Raw genomic sequence first — 17,141 nt, forward strand, 5'->3', positions numbered from 1 at the left:
ACAAATGGCTTGGATGATCAGTGGTTTTTGTGGTTTTTCAAGAACCCTTCACCCTCAAACCATCCCCAGCAGGATTCCCAGTTTTGGCTCTTAGATTAGCAGCTCCTGCCCCATCTGAGCAGCTGAGGAAACCACAACCCCTCCTCCTACCTCACAGAGGCCCTCTCAGGATTCATAAGTCAGTACTCACTCAGTGCGATCAACATGCAAAGCCCTGCTTTAAACTGTAACAGACTGCAACTATGGGTAAACCATCCCATTTCTAAACCATCCCTTCACCAACAGAAAAAGTACTAACTGCTCATTCAGATCCCTCACTTTGTCTATTGCCTCACAATTCTTCAAGATATAAAAGGTGTTCCCTAAGGTATTTTTGTACTGTGGATGCTTAGCACAAACATTTTTCATACAATGTAGTGTTCATAATTAATTGTTTCAACACATTCTGGATCAGTTTTACCTTTATATCATGCTTACACTCTAGTGATCTTACTGTCCAGTTGCAGGCAAGTACCTGCCCCATAACTTCACAAATGTCAGGTATTCACAGCAGCCTATTGTTCATTCTGTCCTTACTCAAATAAGTCCCGTTATGCAATTCCAACAATGTTATGAGATCAATGCATACAGCATCAGATATTTCTTGGCATCTCTAAGCACAAAACAAGTATCTCCACCAAACCATTATTGAAAATCAATTCTTCACAAATAAACCTGAATTCAGGTTCTCTCCTATGCAATTTCTTTCTAAATCTTGCTTGAGACAAACGAAGTTTGGGATTACTTTTTAAATGTCTTCTGCTGCAGGAGCCATGTCACACTTCTGTCCTACTTCAAACCTCTCCTACAGTCAAGACAGTTAAAGGGTTTCTTTTGTCAAAAAAGAAAACAGAACCGCTGAAATCCAATACTCCCCCCTCCACTATTATCCTCAAATAATATATAATTCTGTATCTATGGCTTTAAGAAGCCCACAGACACAAATCAATAACATCTTCATTACACTGGAATTGTTCAAGCAGACTGAGTACATTTAATTGATTCTGAACGGATCCAGGTATTTAATTTCAGGAGCCCGGTCTTAAACTCTTGGTTCCAGATTACTGCATCACTTCAGCACAAAATTTAGTTCTACCGGGTCCCCAGATAACTATTTTAAAGACAGTATATTACTGAAGTAATAATACACATTGGAGTGATATGTAACATAACATTATGCTTCCAAATGGGAGAAATTCAATCTTATTTTCAGTACTAGAAGGCCTGCAGCATCTCCCTTATGAGGAAAGGCCGAGTAACCTGGGTCTGTTCAGCCTGGGGAAAAAGAAGACTGAGGAGGGACGTGATAAATGTTCATAAATACCTCAAGGGAGGTTGGAGGCAAATGAATGAGGCCGGGCTCTTCTCATTGGTGTGCAGCAACAGGACAAGGAGCAACTGTCTAAAGCTTAAACATCAGAAGTTCCATACAAACATGAGGAACTTATTTATGGTAAGCGTGACAGAGCAGTGGAACATGTTGCTCAGTGTGGCTGTGGAGTCTACTTCCATGGAGATTCGATAACTGTCTGGACACACAATCTGTTGTGGGTAACCTGCTTTAGCAGGGGGGTGGACTCAATGATTCTTGATGTCCCTCCCAACCCCTGCAATACTGCAATTCTGTGAATAATAATGAAAAAAAAAAAAAAAAAAAAAAATCAAATGCATTATACTGGTTTCCATTGTCACAATCAAAATTTGTACAATGCTGAATCTTATCAAAGGGAACATACTAGTAAAACAATATATTTCAGGGCAGATTTGACTTCATACTTCTCAAACCCCATATTTTATTATTCAACTTTTTCCTTTAAAGCCATTTTGCTATGACTATCAATGAGCTAGAGTTCCATTTTCCACTCAATGCCCACTCTTATTCCTTTAATATCTCTATTACTATACACTCAGCAGCCAAATAGGTAAGCATGAAGCTGCATTTAGGATTGAGATAAAGAGCTCCAATGTGCCTGATAGTACAGTTGCTATTATTTTTCTATACATGTAGATATAATTTCAGGTTAGTTCCTACTGCCCTGCCATGTGACTGGTCACAGAACACCACCTGGTGACACAACTGACATGCCTGCCTTGCTCTTCCAGTTAAATGCATGATTGTTGTTCCAGTGCAGTCCAAGCTGCCCATGCACCTTCCTCTGCACCTGTCTGGAAGGAAACAGCTTGTTTTACTCACTTTGCAAGGTAATACAGTGGGCCACATGAGCGGCAGAGGAAGGCTGCCTTCTCTGATAGCACAGAATACAGGCTGAAATGAGCTCTGTAGCAAGACAGCAGAAGGCAGTACTTACTCTGTGACTATGAAAAAATCTTATGGTTTCTTTTTCAATCCCTTTTCCATGTATACTAAGAGAACATCCCCTCTTCCCAGGGTTGCCTGCAGATAAGGAAGAGTGTCAGGGCAAAGCAAGTAACAGAAACAGATACAGGAGGGCAACAGACGGTAGCAAGTTTTATCCACATAGAATATCAATCATCAGGACCTACAATTCTGTGATTCTGTGATCTAACCTTGCTGTCCTAAATACTGTGTAGTGAGACACTAGTCCCATCCTATTAGGCTGGCAGTATACCTGAAACATCTGTTCTTGTATAAATATAGAGGGGAAATATTCACACCACACCTTCTCATCTTTGCTGTCATGCAACCTGACAATCCTTACCTGTAAACCTGAAATAGGAATCTCTGAGCACTTTAGAAGGAAGAGTGACTCAAATGTTACAGCTATATTGTATTTCACAGGGCTAGTTACCCTTATACACTTGCACTGTGGAATACCTACAGTACAATTTGTAGGTCTTAACAGCAGCTCATGCTTAATCTACACCAAAATAATCTTGCTTATAGCCCAGATCCTCTAAAGACACAGCTACAACATCAGTGCTTTGTGAGGCATCAGTAAGGCTGCGGTACCTATTACGCTATAATAGGCTAATAGCAGGGTGGCAACATCTTTGGCTACAGCAAATGAGAACGAACCCAGATGCAGCAGCCACGGATGCAGAAATGAAGGAGTAGAGCTGCTTACATTCAGAAAGCCTCAGGTAGACAGAAATCTTCAGCAAGAGACACCCTCTACTGCCAACGAGGGTATGGGAAGGGGCAAATCCTCACTCCACTCCTTCTGCTCACTCAGGTGCATTGCACCTGAGCTCCCCTGGGTTGGCCTTGCCTTCCCAGCAAGTGCTCAGTCATTGTTTCAAGCTGTGACTTAGTATTTCCACTACACCCAGGTTAGGATTTGGGAAGTTTTGTGTACAATAAGTGGCAAGAACTCCAGTGGTAGACAATGAGCTCCAACAAAGCTGTCACACAATAAGAACATAAACATTCAATTCAAGACTACAAAAGTAGTTTGATGTCTGAATATTTCCGTGTTTCATCACATACTTCTAATGTGACATTCTGCAAGCAGGCTACAGTCTCAGGAAGTTAATTTACAGCCAGCTACTCCTGTTCACTGCTCATATACTATCCAAAACAGGGAGGCATAGTGCAGAACAGACTTTTCCTATCACACCCATCACTCACACTCAAAACCCACATGTATTATACATGGCATCAAAACCCACATGTATTACACATGGCACATGCTTGTGTCACTAGTGCAAAACACAGCTGCTGATACTGTATTTCAGCATACTTGACGATGTCTCAAAAGAAAAAGAGAACCCTAAAAAAGGAAAATTATGGATGAAGGGAGAGTGTTCAACAAAAAAAGACAGATGAGTTCTTTTATGTCAAGATAAATAACATGACACCAAGCTTAATTTGCAAGGAAATTGTGTCAGTTTTCAAAGATTAGCATTTGAAAAGATACTATATGCAGAAACATGATGCCAAATTCAATGGAAGATCACAAAATGTAAAAGCAAAACAGCAGAACTGAAAAAAATCTGTAATCTCAACAAAATCTTAAAAAAAAAAAAAAAGAACACAACTTGAACTCTATGATAAAAATCTAGTTTAGTGGTAGTAAAGCTAATTGCAAAAAAATAAAAATTTAAAATTAAAAAAAAATCAATACCATTTATTGATGGTAAGTTATTGATGGTAAGATATTTGTTCTGTTGTGTTTTTTTTGTTTGTTTGTTTTTTAATTGATTTTTCTAAAATCAGTTTGTCTCACCATACTGTAGTCAGGCAAACTGAAAAAAAAAAAAAATCAGAAAAACTTTCAAAACAAATTTGGAGAATAAAGCTGCTGATTTCAAAATTTATTTTATATCACAAAAGTGATAGATGAAAGTATGATACAGATACAGTTCAACTTGTCATCTTAATTACAGATACCGATACTGAATATAAGATCACTGAAGAAATGGCTCCTTTGGTGCCATTAAAAGACATAATTAATCTGTTGATTTCTATGAAGCAGTGAAAAAATATATTAAAGCAATTTTCTTTAACTTTTGTCAATATATCTGATAGCCTGATAGTTTCCCAGAGATGGCTGGTAAAAAGAAGAGGGATTTACACAATTAAAAGAAGACAATGCAATTACCACCAGCAACTCATATTTGGTGAAACATCACTGAATCAGACATCCAATAAATTTACATGTGCAAGCTTTAAAAATGAATAACAGAATGCAAATCATCAAAGCTGTTCATAAAGTACAATCATTGACAGTTCCAGGTGTTTCTTAAAAGTTTGTTTGCTGATTATAGGAATGTCATTTACTTTTCTGAAGGTGGCTAAGTTGGGGTAAAATGCTAAAAAGATTTCATGATCTGAAAAATGAAACCAAGTCATTTCTGGAATCGAAAAGAAATTCTGCACCAGAACTTAGATGAGAAATGGCTCAGAAGTTTAGCACTTTTGGTGGATTTGACCACTAATTTAAATAAATTAAACATACATCTTCAAGATGAAAATCAACTTATCTGTGCTACATTTCAAATCATAACAGTGTTCAAACTTACAGCAAGTTCAAGTTATGGCAAATGAACATTTTGATGCATTGGCTGAACACATTATTGTGAACAGTACAAAATATGCAGCCATGCCTCCTATTTTGATAAAGGAATTTGAGATAGGATTGAAGATTCCATAAAAAAATAAAATTAAAAAAAAAAACAAAAAACAGTTTTTTCAAATATTTGTGGCTCCCTTTTCAGCTGACATAAATACATTACCTGTAAATTCTCACATGTAATGTATTAAGTTGCAAAGAAAAGTCTGATTATGTCTTTTTACTAAACTTTTACAAGACCTATCTTACCAGAGAAAAATATCCCTCGCTTCACAATCACATCTTATTCATGTCATTGCCTTTCAGTATATGTTTATAAACAACTGTTTTCAAGGATGAAGCATGGGAAGAGTAATATTTCATCAGAAATCTCTGACGAGCACTTTGAGAACTCACCAAGACTTGCAAACACTTTTACTCAACCAGACATTGATGCATTAGTTTAATAAAAACAAGTTTTGTGTTTGTTTTTTTGTTTGTTTGGCTTTTTTATGTTTTAATAAAAAATACATTAAAAAATAAATTTAGTTACTTATCCACATTAACAGTATTATTATGTACTTTATACATGGCCCAAAACAATTACTCTTAACTCAATTTAGCTCAGGCAAACCAAAAAGTTGGACATCCATACCAAAGACCTAAACTCAGCTAACCAACTCAGTCCTGCAACTGAGTAAACTTGGGATAATGATTGAATCAGGGAAGCTGGTCTCACACACTTGCTTTAAAGGGAATACTCAAAAAATAAAAATATACATCTTCCATAAACACTTAAGGTAAAGTGTGCACGTAACAATTCCTGTACCTCAAGCCTTAGTTTCACAAGTCCCATAACTCATCAAAAGCTGACACAGCTGCCCGGAGCCATCCTGTCCCATCCTCCTTACTCCCACCCTACCTTGCTTTCTCTTCTGGGACATACACACTTGCTTTCCAGAAAGCCAGGCTGGGGAACTGGTACAGATGACAAATGGTAGCAAAACAGCATCTTCCAGTGGCAGTGCAAGCTGAGAGTATCTGTACAACCGCAATCTACTGCCTCAGCCCAGAAATATAGGAATTAAACATATAATTACTTCTTTTATTCAATTCAGCACAAGGATGGGCTACTCATGCCTGGCTTCAAGCTACCCTCCTTCACCAGACCTAGCATTGTCTGGTCACAGAGACCAGAAAATTTTCCAGTTTTCAGTTGGAGCAATGATATAAAATATGTAAATATATAAAAAACTAAAAGCCTTAGCGAAATTTTGTTCTCTACTTCTAGAAGAAGGCTCAGGGAACAAGAGCAAGAACATCCAAGTTTAACACAATGAATTAAGAAGAGGCTATATCCAGCAAGGGCTCTCAGAAGAGTTTCTCAGAGGAAGTACCCAGGTCTCACTGTTTCAGATATTAAGAAAACAGGGCTTCAGCAAGAGCACCAGGCTTAGTTCCAGTTCCATGCTCTCACCAGTGACTATAGAATGTGATCCCCCTTCCCACTAAGATTCATCAAAGCCACCAAGCTACTGCATGAATAGCACTACGAATACTTCATCAGCCGTGAGACAGCAAAATGAGAATCTGCATGGAAGCCAAACATTAACAACTGACACTTAAGAGTAATTTAGATTTAGAACAACTTCAAATCATATTTTCAATGCCTTCTCCTCGCCCAGTTCAGCTGCACTTCTGAAGCCCAGGTCACTCATACGTTATCACTCCAAAACAAACCACCTCCCCCCATGCAACCCTTTAAGAAGGCTTAGACCTAATACAAGCTACCTCCTTTTAAATTCCAAGAAATTCTAAAACATCAGTGAATGCTATCACAAAACTTCAGTAGTGTGTTACAGATGTGTTTTGATCAGCAAATGAGGGGCAAGGACAAGGCAACAGCATCCACATCCAGTAATCCCTTGGCAAAAGGCGCTCCCCTGGCCCTGTATTGTCTGCCAGATTTGATCCATTCAACTTCCAAAAATAAGTTAAAAGCACAAAGTATAAGGATAACAAGGGTGCTGGGCAGGCCAGGCAAGAGCTGCAGGAGCTTGAAAGGCCAGGCAAGTTGCTTGGGGCACCAAGGGTACAAACACTGCTCTGAGGTAAGCTCCAACTGGTGAGAAAGGAAATCTGCAGTAAGCATGTGTCTCATCTTCCGTTCCTCCATGACAGGCCATAAAAGTCACAAGACACCAATGAGCAAAGCAGAGAGAAAAACAAGGTGTCCAGAGTTCAAATGCAGCCCTGAGACACCGGGGCCTCTGAAGTCCGCAGTCCAATGACCAGAGCAAGACCTGACTCTCATGTGGGAGACAAAGCAGTGCTGTGAAAAAGCGCTCCGGCTGCCGGGGCCGGGCCCACATTTCCGCCTCTACCTGTGAGGGGCAGGAGCATCAAGATAAAGCTATAAAGGGTCCCACGAGAGTACAAGCTCCTTTCTCTTTCTCCTTGTGGGCACCAGAGCGGACGTCCCCGCACCTGGCTCCGTGGACTTCCCCGAACGGCGACTTCCCACACGCTCACCCACACCTACGTGCATCGGGCCGAGCCCCAAATCCCAGAGGAGCGTAGTAGGCCTGTCGCCCCATCGCGGGAGGACGAGTTCCTTCCCCTGAGATCCTTCCTTACTCCTCCTCCTCGTCGGATCCTAAAACGGCGGGCCACCCCCTCGGCCCTCCTCTCTTCCTACCGCGCTGGCCCTGGGAAGAGCGCCCCTCCAGCCCAACCTCAGCCCGGGCCATGCGGAATCGGGCGCCAGGCCCGCGCCTCTCCAAGCAAACAAGCAACGCCACTCCCACAGTGCCCTTACCTGCGGCGGCCGGGCCAGGGCCAATGCTGCCCCCAGCACGGTTCCGGCTGCGGCCCCCCTGCCCTGGGCGACAACAGACTGAGATCTCTGTGCTTCCCCCGGGGCTGCAGGTATGTCATCAGCACCGCGCTCCCAGGTGAGCTGGGCACACCTACAGGAAGGCAGGCGGGCCGCCCTGATTGGCGTGCAAGGCTGACAACGGGGTTCGCACCCCCGCTGGCCGGTGGGGGGGGTGGGCGCGGGGAGAGACATTCTTTTCCTGGTGAACTCGCACACTGGAAATATCTCGGTGTTGGAGCTGTGTGGTGTTGGACTGTGCGGTGCGTCGGAGCACGACGAGGGGTGTTCCTCTGCGTAACTCAGGTTGGAAAACGCGTTTAACACTTTTTGTTTTGTTTTTTGTTTGTTTGTTTTTGGTATTGTTTGTTTTTGTTTACTTGAAGGCCCGGAAGGCAACAGCAGAGCCAGCATACCTGTCCCCCGTCGACTCTGGTTCCAGAAAGACGAACTATGTCATTTATTTTTTTACAACCTTTTTCATTACCCCAGTCTCTCTTCCTGCTGCTTAAGGTCGATCATTATTTTTTGCATGCGTGAACTTTTCTGCTGTGTTTCCTCCACCCGCAACGAATAGCCAGGATTTTAGAAGAGTTATTCTCACAGCATTGCAAATAGCTCAACCCTGCAGCAGACCCAACATTATGTCCTGGATTGTCAAATAGGGATAAGAGAATTAAACAGCTTACTGAGAAGGATTTGAATAGAAAAACTAATTTCTATAAAACATCTGAATCCACAACAGCGGTTCTCGGGCATCCTGTTCCTCCAGGTATGCAAATATCCCAAGGAAACCTAGCTGCATAAAAGCTGTCTATGGTTACTGTGGTTGTCGTGCTCAGCTGTGCAGTAGAAGGGGACAGCATATCAGTTTCCAGTGAAGTATGTTCTGTCATTATCTACCAGTTTGACTGTAGCCATGGGGACAGACTGTAGGGAAGTTTCCCTGACTTGGCAAAGTGCAACAGAGGCCAGTAGAGAATAGAGGACTATGACTAGATCCAAAGATTTAAAGAGTTTTGCTAGACAGGTGAATGAGGAAGGAGTTACCTATAATGCATCTGCAGTCTCCTTGAACTGATATTCAGTACCATCTCTTCCCTGATTTTTTTTTTCCCTAATCATTTCATGAGGCTTGCTGATGTGTATCCACCAGGACATTGTGGAGCAAAAGAAAAGGGGAAGTTTGCTCAAACCACTTGAAAAACCCAGCAGCCCACACCTGAGTATTCCTTGTCTCCCTTCACTGCAGGATTTCTCTGGCAGGAGAACACCTTTCAGAAGTAGCCAGCTAAAAGCTCTCCCTAGCCTGTGATAATCCTACCTGTGCTTGGTACTGTTCTCTTATACAACTAATGATTTCCTTCAGTTGTGAATGAATTATTTCTTTGTAGTGGAACAGCTTCTGCAGTTGCTATTTCTGTTCCGTATCCCAGCCTTTACAGTCAACTGGAAAGAAATGTATACTTCATATTCCCAAAAGGCATGAGATTAGGGAAATTAATTCTGGATCGTGTCTATTTTGATTTGTTGCACAAACCTTTGGACCATTATCTACACAGGTGATGCTTCTTCCCACTGCGTTTTTATAAGCAGCTAACAGCTGGCAGTGAGCTAGAGCTCCAAACCCATTCCAGTAGCTCCTAAGAAATGGCACCTCTGTCATTCAGAAAAGGATGATTTATTGTCTAAGAAGGGCTTAACCTTTACCCTTCTCCTTGGCACCTCCAGTGGCTCTAGAGCCAGTTTTCTTATTTGATTTGGTGAATGAGGTCCTGAGGTACCTTTGAAATCAGAAATCGGGTAAATAGGAGCCTTTCACGTGAAGATTAAAATATCTTAGGCTTTGGGGAAAATCAAAAGAAAAAGACCAGTGGGACATGTTGACATTTCTGTAGTCAAGACAATGGAGCTGGGCAAACATAAGGGAAGGGTAGCCAAAGAAACTGGTATTGACTGGTCTGAGTGAAGGAAGGTCAACCTGAGGAAGACTTCTGACTTCATCCCAGCGACCACCGGAGCGAGACCCCCTCTATGAACTACATATGTGTCAGTAGGAGGGACAGCATCTAAATGAGTTCCCAGAAAAAACAATGAATATGCTAATGATTTCTTGGAAATCTGTTGAATGTGTATATGCTTGCCCTACAACTTTCCAATGCTTCTATCAGTGGACATGATAGGAGGAGTGATCCCCCACGTGCCCAGCACTGAATAAACACATACCTGCTAGTTTTGGTTATAGAGTCTGATTCCATACATCACCTTGCTTTCCCTACGTACTGCACAGGGAATTTGAGTGCCTAAGTTTTCTTTGAGGATTACCTAGAGTGAAGAAATGCCTAAAAATAACCTGCAGCTCTCAGTATCACAGTACCTACTTCCAGCTCTCCTGTAACCTAATGGCAGCTGGGCTTCTAGCTTCTGTGTGCATGCATGAAAATTCTTGAAATGCAATTGAGCTATTTCTTCCATCAATAGCACAAAGGAAAGGTCAGTGAAGAATAAGTGTGCTACAGGCTCAGAATCAATGGGATTGGAAGGCACCTCTGAAGATCAACCAGCTCAGGCTCCCCCCTCAGATCAGGATCAGCTGGAGCAGTCTGCCTAGGATCATGATCAGAACAGATGGTTTTAAACATCTCCAAGAACAGAGGCTCCATGACTTCTCTGGGCAGCCTGTGCCAGTTTAACCACCCTTGCGGTACAAGTGGTTTTGTTTGTTTAGAAATCTGCATATCTGGAGCAACACATTATGAGCAGGAAAGGTCCAGTCCTATGCTGGGAGTACTCCTCTTGAGCAGGATGAGCTACGAGTCAACATTTTTGGCCAGTAGCTGATGGACTCTGAGGAAAGTTAAAAGTCAGTGTTAGAGGTGCTACAGGTTTTGTGCTTTTCTTAGGTTTGTAGGTGTCAACTCCTTACTCAGCTAAAGCAAGTACTTGAGTAAAAGAGAATATATTGTTAGGATTGCATAGTCCACTCAGCTTTTGTATTATTATCTTGAATACAGTCTTAGCAATATTGCCAGGACTTTTTTATCTAGATCCCTATAGTCATCTCTTTGGATTCACTGTGGCAGGGCAGAAAGAACATAATGAAGTATTAAACTGTTTCAGTATGTAAGCCATCTTTCAGAGATGCAGATTTGAGCTGCCACCCCATCCCCCCAGTTCAGATTCAGGTATGTGTCATGCTCTGATTTTCCTACATTGCAGCAGATAGAAAGCAGCAGTATTTTGAGCTTTTATTTCTTTACATACTTTCACAGTAGCTCTTCATTTCTGGAAATGGGTTTGGGCCTGCCTTAATCTGAATCTGCTTCAGTTGTATTCACAACTGTAATTGTGAATATCTACTGTTGATGGGCAAAGCTGTCACTTGTCCTTGGAGTCTAAGAAATAATAAAGTTAACATAATCAGCTACTGCTTTTTGAAATCTTTCCTGAAATTTGTTCCAAATTAAGTTCAGCTGGACATGACAGAAGTTGTTAAGAAAATACAGAACTGGATTGCAAGGCTATATGTGCTTCCCTATGTGAAACTTGTTATAAAACCATATTACTGAAATGATTTGTATTTATAAGACCTTATTGTTCTCTTCCAGTATCTGAAAGGTGCTTACAGCGAGAGTGGGGTTGGTCTCTTCTCACTGGTGACAGGACGAGGGGAAATGGCCTCAAGTTGTGCCAGGGGAGGTTTAGACTGGATATCAGGAAAAGCTTTACAGAAAGGGTTCTTAAATACTGGAATAGGTTCCCCAGGGAGGTGGTTGAGTCACCATCCCTAGTTGTGTTTAAAAACCGCTTGGATGTGGTGCTCAGGGACATGATTTAACAGATGTTTGTTAGTTAGGGTAGTGTGGTTGGGTCATGGTTGGACTTGATGATCTTTAAGGTCTTCTCCAACCTGAGTGATTCTATGATTCTATAACAGTAGTCCTGAGACAGTAACCTATATTGTCAGAGAGCATGCATATCCTAAGAAAAAAGATTAAGTGGCTTGTTTACTGTGTTGCTTATATTTCTTCCAAAATAATAGCAGTGTTCTTGACTGATGTACAGACTGGGCCATTGTCCTAAGTGGCTTACTTGCTACATGCTACTTTCTTATAGGTGCTTCCAAGAAACTTCAAAGAAAATAACGGGACTTCAGACTTTCTGCCAGAGACTACTGTCTACTGTGAGAAATACAACACGAAGGGCTCAGCTGGAGTCTCCCTGCATGTCAGCTGCATGAGGAGGCAAAAGTGTATTTTTGTTTGTATGCATCCATTTTAGCTTTGTCATTGCCCAACAGTTCACTTTGGTTTAAGCTACTGCCAGCTTTAAAGGGCACAAACATGGTCCTGGCTTTGTGCAAATGGACTAGGGCCCTGTGGTGGCTAGAGAGATCTTCCCAGGTGCAGTCACAGCTGCAGCTTTTGCAGTGCAATCTAGACAGGTGTCACTGTTTGTACCAAGGCTTCAGAAGGGTTTTTACTTTATATGTGCAAATTCTGGCTTCCGTGACCTACTCTGATTTTTCTTGTGTTGAAGCTAGGAATGGCCAGCCACTATTAGCAAAAGCAGGCAGAATGGAATTATCCATTATTTTGCTGAGGATATGCAAACATTGTCAGCTGAGCAGAAAGCATGGCAAGCCTGTGTGAACTGTGAGCAGAAAGCATGGCAAGCCTGTGTGAACAGCAGGTAGGAAAAAAAACAGGGCAAGAAGAAAGTAGAATCAGCAACATATTTGCTACTTGTGATTTCATATAGAATTATAGAATTGTTAGAGTTGGAAGGGACCCTTCTAGATCACCTAGTCACATTCCCCTGAAGTGAACAGGGACATCTAGACAGATGCATCAGGTTGCGCAGAGCCTGTTCCAGCCTGACCTTGAATATCTCCAAGGACTGGATATCCACACTGCTGGGCAACCTGTTCCAGTGCCTCACCACCCTTGTTTTCAAAAACATGTTCCTTACATCCAATGAAATTCTCCCTTTTCAGTTAGAAACAGTTTCCCCTTGTCATATTTCAGTGGACCCTTTTTCCTTGTAGCCACCTTTAGGTAATGAAAGGCTGCTATCAAGTCTCCCCGAGGCCTTCTCTTCTCCAGACTGAACAGCCCCAGCTCACTCAGCCTGTTCTTGTAGGGGAGGTGTCCCATTCCTTGGATGGCTTTTGTGGCCCTCCTCTGAACACACTCAAACAGGTGTCAGTATCTCTCCTGTACTGAGGATTCCACATCAGGACACAGTACTCCAGGTGAAGTTTCACTAGTGCAGAGGAGAAGGGCAGGATCACCTTCCCTTGACCTACTGACTGCACTTCTTTTGATGCAGCAGAGGATGTGGTTGGCTTTAACCGGGCAGCTAGGGCACATTGTGGCTCATGTTCAGCTTGCCATCCACCAATACCCCAAGTCCATTTCAGCAGGGCTGTGCTTTATTCTTTTATACCCCAGCATGTATTGATAGTGTGGATTACCTCATGAGGCTCACCTGGACCCACTGCTCAAGCCTGTGTGGATCTTTCTGGATGACATCTCAGCCCTCAGGCACGTTGACCTCATCACACAACTTGATGCACTCAATCCCACTGTTGATGTCATTGATGAAGATGTTAAACAGCACCTGTTCCTATACAGACCCCTGAGAGACACCAACTGTCACCGACCTTCATCTGGACATTGAGCCGTTGACCACAACTCTCTGGGTCCAATCTTGCAATCAGTTGCTCGTCCATCAAAAGATCCATCTGCCAAATCCGTATCTTTCAAATTTGGAGAGAAAAATGGGGGACCATGTCAAAGGTCTTACTGAAGTCCAGACAGATGATATCAGTGGCTTTTCCCTTTTCCACTGACAGAGTGACACCATGATAAATGGCCATTAGGTTGGTCAGGCAGGTTGGTGAAGTCATGCCGCATCACCTCCCTCTCTTCCATGTGCCACAGCATAGCTTCTAGGAGGATCTGGTCTGTGGTCTTCCCTGGCACAGAGTAGCAAAAATTACAAAACCATGACATGGACAAGGCTGAAATATGCAATCCTCCCCACTGTCCTTGCATGAGAGGTATCCTTGAGGTGCTTTCTCAGTTTCCATATATAATAACGTGCTGCTCTGTATTGGGAAGGTGTTGCCTTCTCCCTGCAGCCAGGAGAAGTAACGTTAACACTGTCACGGGGTTCTCTCTAGAGCTCCCTCGTGACAAGGGAACAAACCCAGGGGAGCAGGAACAAAAGTACCTCTCTTCCCTAACAGCGCGGTGCGGCGCGGCGCGGCCGGCCACGTGCGCTCCGGGAGACCGCGAATGGGTCTAGGAGGAAAAAAAAAAATGAAGAAAGGATGATCTGAGAACGAACGGCAGTTTAGTAAACCCAGTAACACTAAACAACAACGAGAGAGTTTCAACAAGGAGAAAACCAAATCCCAATCTCACCGACGGGCTGCGGAAGGCGTGAAGCTCCGACGACGCTGTCTCCTCGCAGGGCGCCGGGCCAGAAAAACCCGTCCCCTTCCCGACCTCCCCTCCGGTGCCGCTCCCCACATGCCCATTTAAGGCAGTCCACAGAAAAAAAAAAAAAAAAAAAAAAAAAAAGGAAAAAAAAAAAAAAAAGAAAAGAAAAAAAAAAAACTTCTCCCCTTAACTCCCATTATCCTACATGATGTTGTTTTGATGTGGAATACCAACACCAACCAAATTATAAAACCATAACAAACACAGATATACATTTACACGTGTTCCTGTGCGTTGGTGAAGTGGCTTTAGAAATTTGTCCTCCATGACCCCTGCAGATACACTGGATTACTATTATTCAAAATCAATAATTTCCAATCTGACACAGATCTTTGCAAAGTGGCAATAGCAGGCTCACGCCACCTTGTGGCAAGGAAGAAATTGTGCACTTAATCAGTGAAAACCATACTATTTTTTACCCTTTCTACTAAGCATGTCTCATCTCTTCTGCTGCTTATTGGCTGAGCATCTCAGGTGCAAAACCTACTAGACACAGTTGCTGAGGGATGTTTCCATATAAGGTTTATCACTCAGCCATCATACCCTATAATCCAACAGGAGCAGGCCTAATAGAAAGGCTGCTCTGAAGGCAGATTCACAGGGGTGGATCAACAGGCTTTATGATACCCTGTGAGACTTGAATGAGAGAGCAAGAGATGGCAGGCCCAGTGCTTTTAAGAATGTCATAGGCGACTTGGGCCTCCCCGCTTAGGATACAAATCACAGGCAAGGATGCCTTGCTCAAGCCACAAGTTGGCACCATGAATAATCTTCTGCTTCCTGCCCCTGAGGACCTAGAGCCCAGGAAACACAAGGTAAAATGACTTCGGAAGGTGCAAGCAGGACCAAAATGGTGTGGTCTCCTTGCACCTTGGGGGAGATTGTTAGAAGTTGGGGGATCAATGCATGGCCAGCAGATGTAGTAGTTGGCAACCCTGCTTTCATTGCAAAGGGGACATTAATCATGTTCATGTGGCAAATTAGACCCCCCACTTTGGTACCTGATATAATGATTCAGCCACAGATATTAGGTCATATGGCGTGGTATTGAAGACCAGGATGTGCTCCAATACAGGCAGAGGTGTTGACTCGAGACTGAAATACAGCCTGTATCTTACCATGGAGGGCAGACCTACCCCTCCTTGCACCTATTAAACATCTGCTTTACTCCCCTTGAGCTTATAAGTTCAAAGGATAACTGGCAGGAGCAACATCACTCCAGCATGCTCCAGAGTTCATGAGGAAACATTGTGAACTGGTGAACATGAATCAGAACTGCTACTGGTCCTTGAAGATATGCCTGTCATAGGTTACCCTAAAATCTACCTGCACCCATGACAGGGGGGCAGTCGGCCTGCAGGCCGCTGGCCCAGAAGGAAAAGAAAAACAGGGAAAAGGAAATAAATACAGCGGCAACAATCTAAGGAGGCACACTTATTTACTAAATACTATATCGGAATACAGAATAACACAATATAATACAATATAATTGGAATTAAGGCTAATGAATCAAGTAAAATAAGAGAGAGTGAGTCCCGAAACCGAGAGGCCTACTGTAACTCTAGGCGAAACGGCTGGAATGCTCCCACACGGCTCTCCCATGGCTGGCAAGGTCCAAGAGAGCGAGTCCAGCACTGAAGGGAGATTATATAGAGTCTGTGTCATATGACTGACCGTGGTGTTCCCTGGGACATTCAGTCGTCTTTTGTGAGCAGCAGATTCGTCAAAATTATCTATGCTTAACATGATGTTATGATGTGGAATACTGATAGCAAAATTACAAAATTGCAAAACCATGACATTGCCTCAAGAAAGAACATCAAGTGCTGGCCCAATAGAAACACAGAAAAGACTGTCAATAATTGCCTCTACTGTCTTAACATTCTACATTGTGGCGGGTACTGTACATGTATCACGATGTACTTTGTATTTTAAGTCACCGAATTGCAGCAGCTTACCCACTACCTATTCAGGCAATGGTTCATGCTCTGAAGGGGTGGAGTGTAGTGGAATTCCAGGGTCACAGACTGAAACAATGGGTGAGCTACATGAGTACTTGAGTGCCTGGAGTGGTGGGGAGGTCTAGAGCCACCCTACTTCCATGCAATCTGAGTCTGCATGGGATCCTCCTTTCCCCCCACCCTTCTCTCCTGCAGTGCGACTGTATGAACAGGGGAGGGTCACATTCCTCAGCTCATCCCTTTCTCCAAACTGTTGCCGGGAGGAATGAGTTAATTCCTTTTGATATCTTTTCCTGTAGCGCCTATTTCTCAAATAAAGGCTCTGTCATTGCTCTCATTTGCTCTACAGCCATTAATATTCATTATAAAAGAAGCACATTGTGTTGTCAGTTATTAGTTTCAGGCTACTGCTGAAAGAAATGAGGCTTATTGGCATTCCCTCTTCCCTTAAACCACCTTCAGATCCCTCCCATGTTCCCAACAGACTGAGTGCCCCCAAACCAAATGTTTTGACCTGTTCCCTGGACAACATAATGCAAAAGCTGACAAATAATGAATGAGGACCAGCCTCTGCCTGCTGATCCTCCTGTAGAGTGACAGCAAGAGCTTCCTGTGGTACTCAGATACAGAGGCAGTCTCAGCTTTGATTCCTCTATATGTTTGTTACATTTTTTAATGAGCTGGTTCGTTCCTGAGTGAGTAATGGGGGACTGGCAGTGCAATAAGTAGCCCTATTTTCAGAAGAAATTACAGAAAATAAACAAGCCTGACAAAAATATATAAT

General features: G+C 42.9%; 1 protein-coding gene across 3 annotated transcripts in view; it reads right to left on the reverse strand.

Moving 5' to 3' along the window:
* Positions 1-7,973, reverse strand: part of ARHGEF5 (Rho guanine nucleotide exchange factor 5) — a 36,586-nt gene extending 28,613 nt beyond the window's left edge. For all 3 annotated transcript variants that reach the window (XR_011902638.1, XM_072326940.1, XM_072326939.1), the window contains exon 1: positions 7,831-7,973. The gene's annotated coding sequence lies outside the window, so the exon portion shown is untranslated. The remainder of the gene's footprint in view (positions 1-7,830) is intronic.
* Positions 7,974-17,141: the final 9,168 nt, after the last annotated feature.

This window comes from Excalfactoria chinensis, chromosome 1, assembly GCF_039878825.1.
Source record: "Excalfactoria chinensis isolate bCotChi1 chromosome 1, bCotChi1.hap2, whole genome shotgun sequence".
In the NCBI taxonomy this organism is placed as follows: domain Eukaryota; kingdom Metazoa; phylum Chordata; class Aves; order Galliformes; family Phasianidae; genus Excalfactoria; species Excalfactoria chinensis.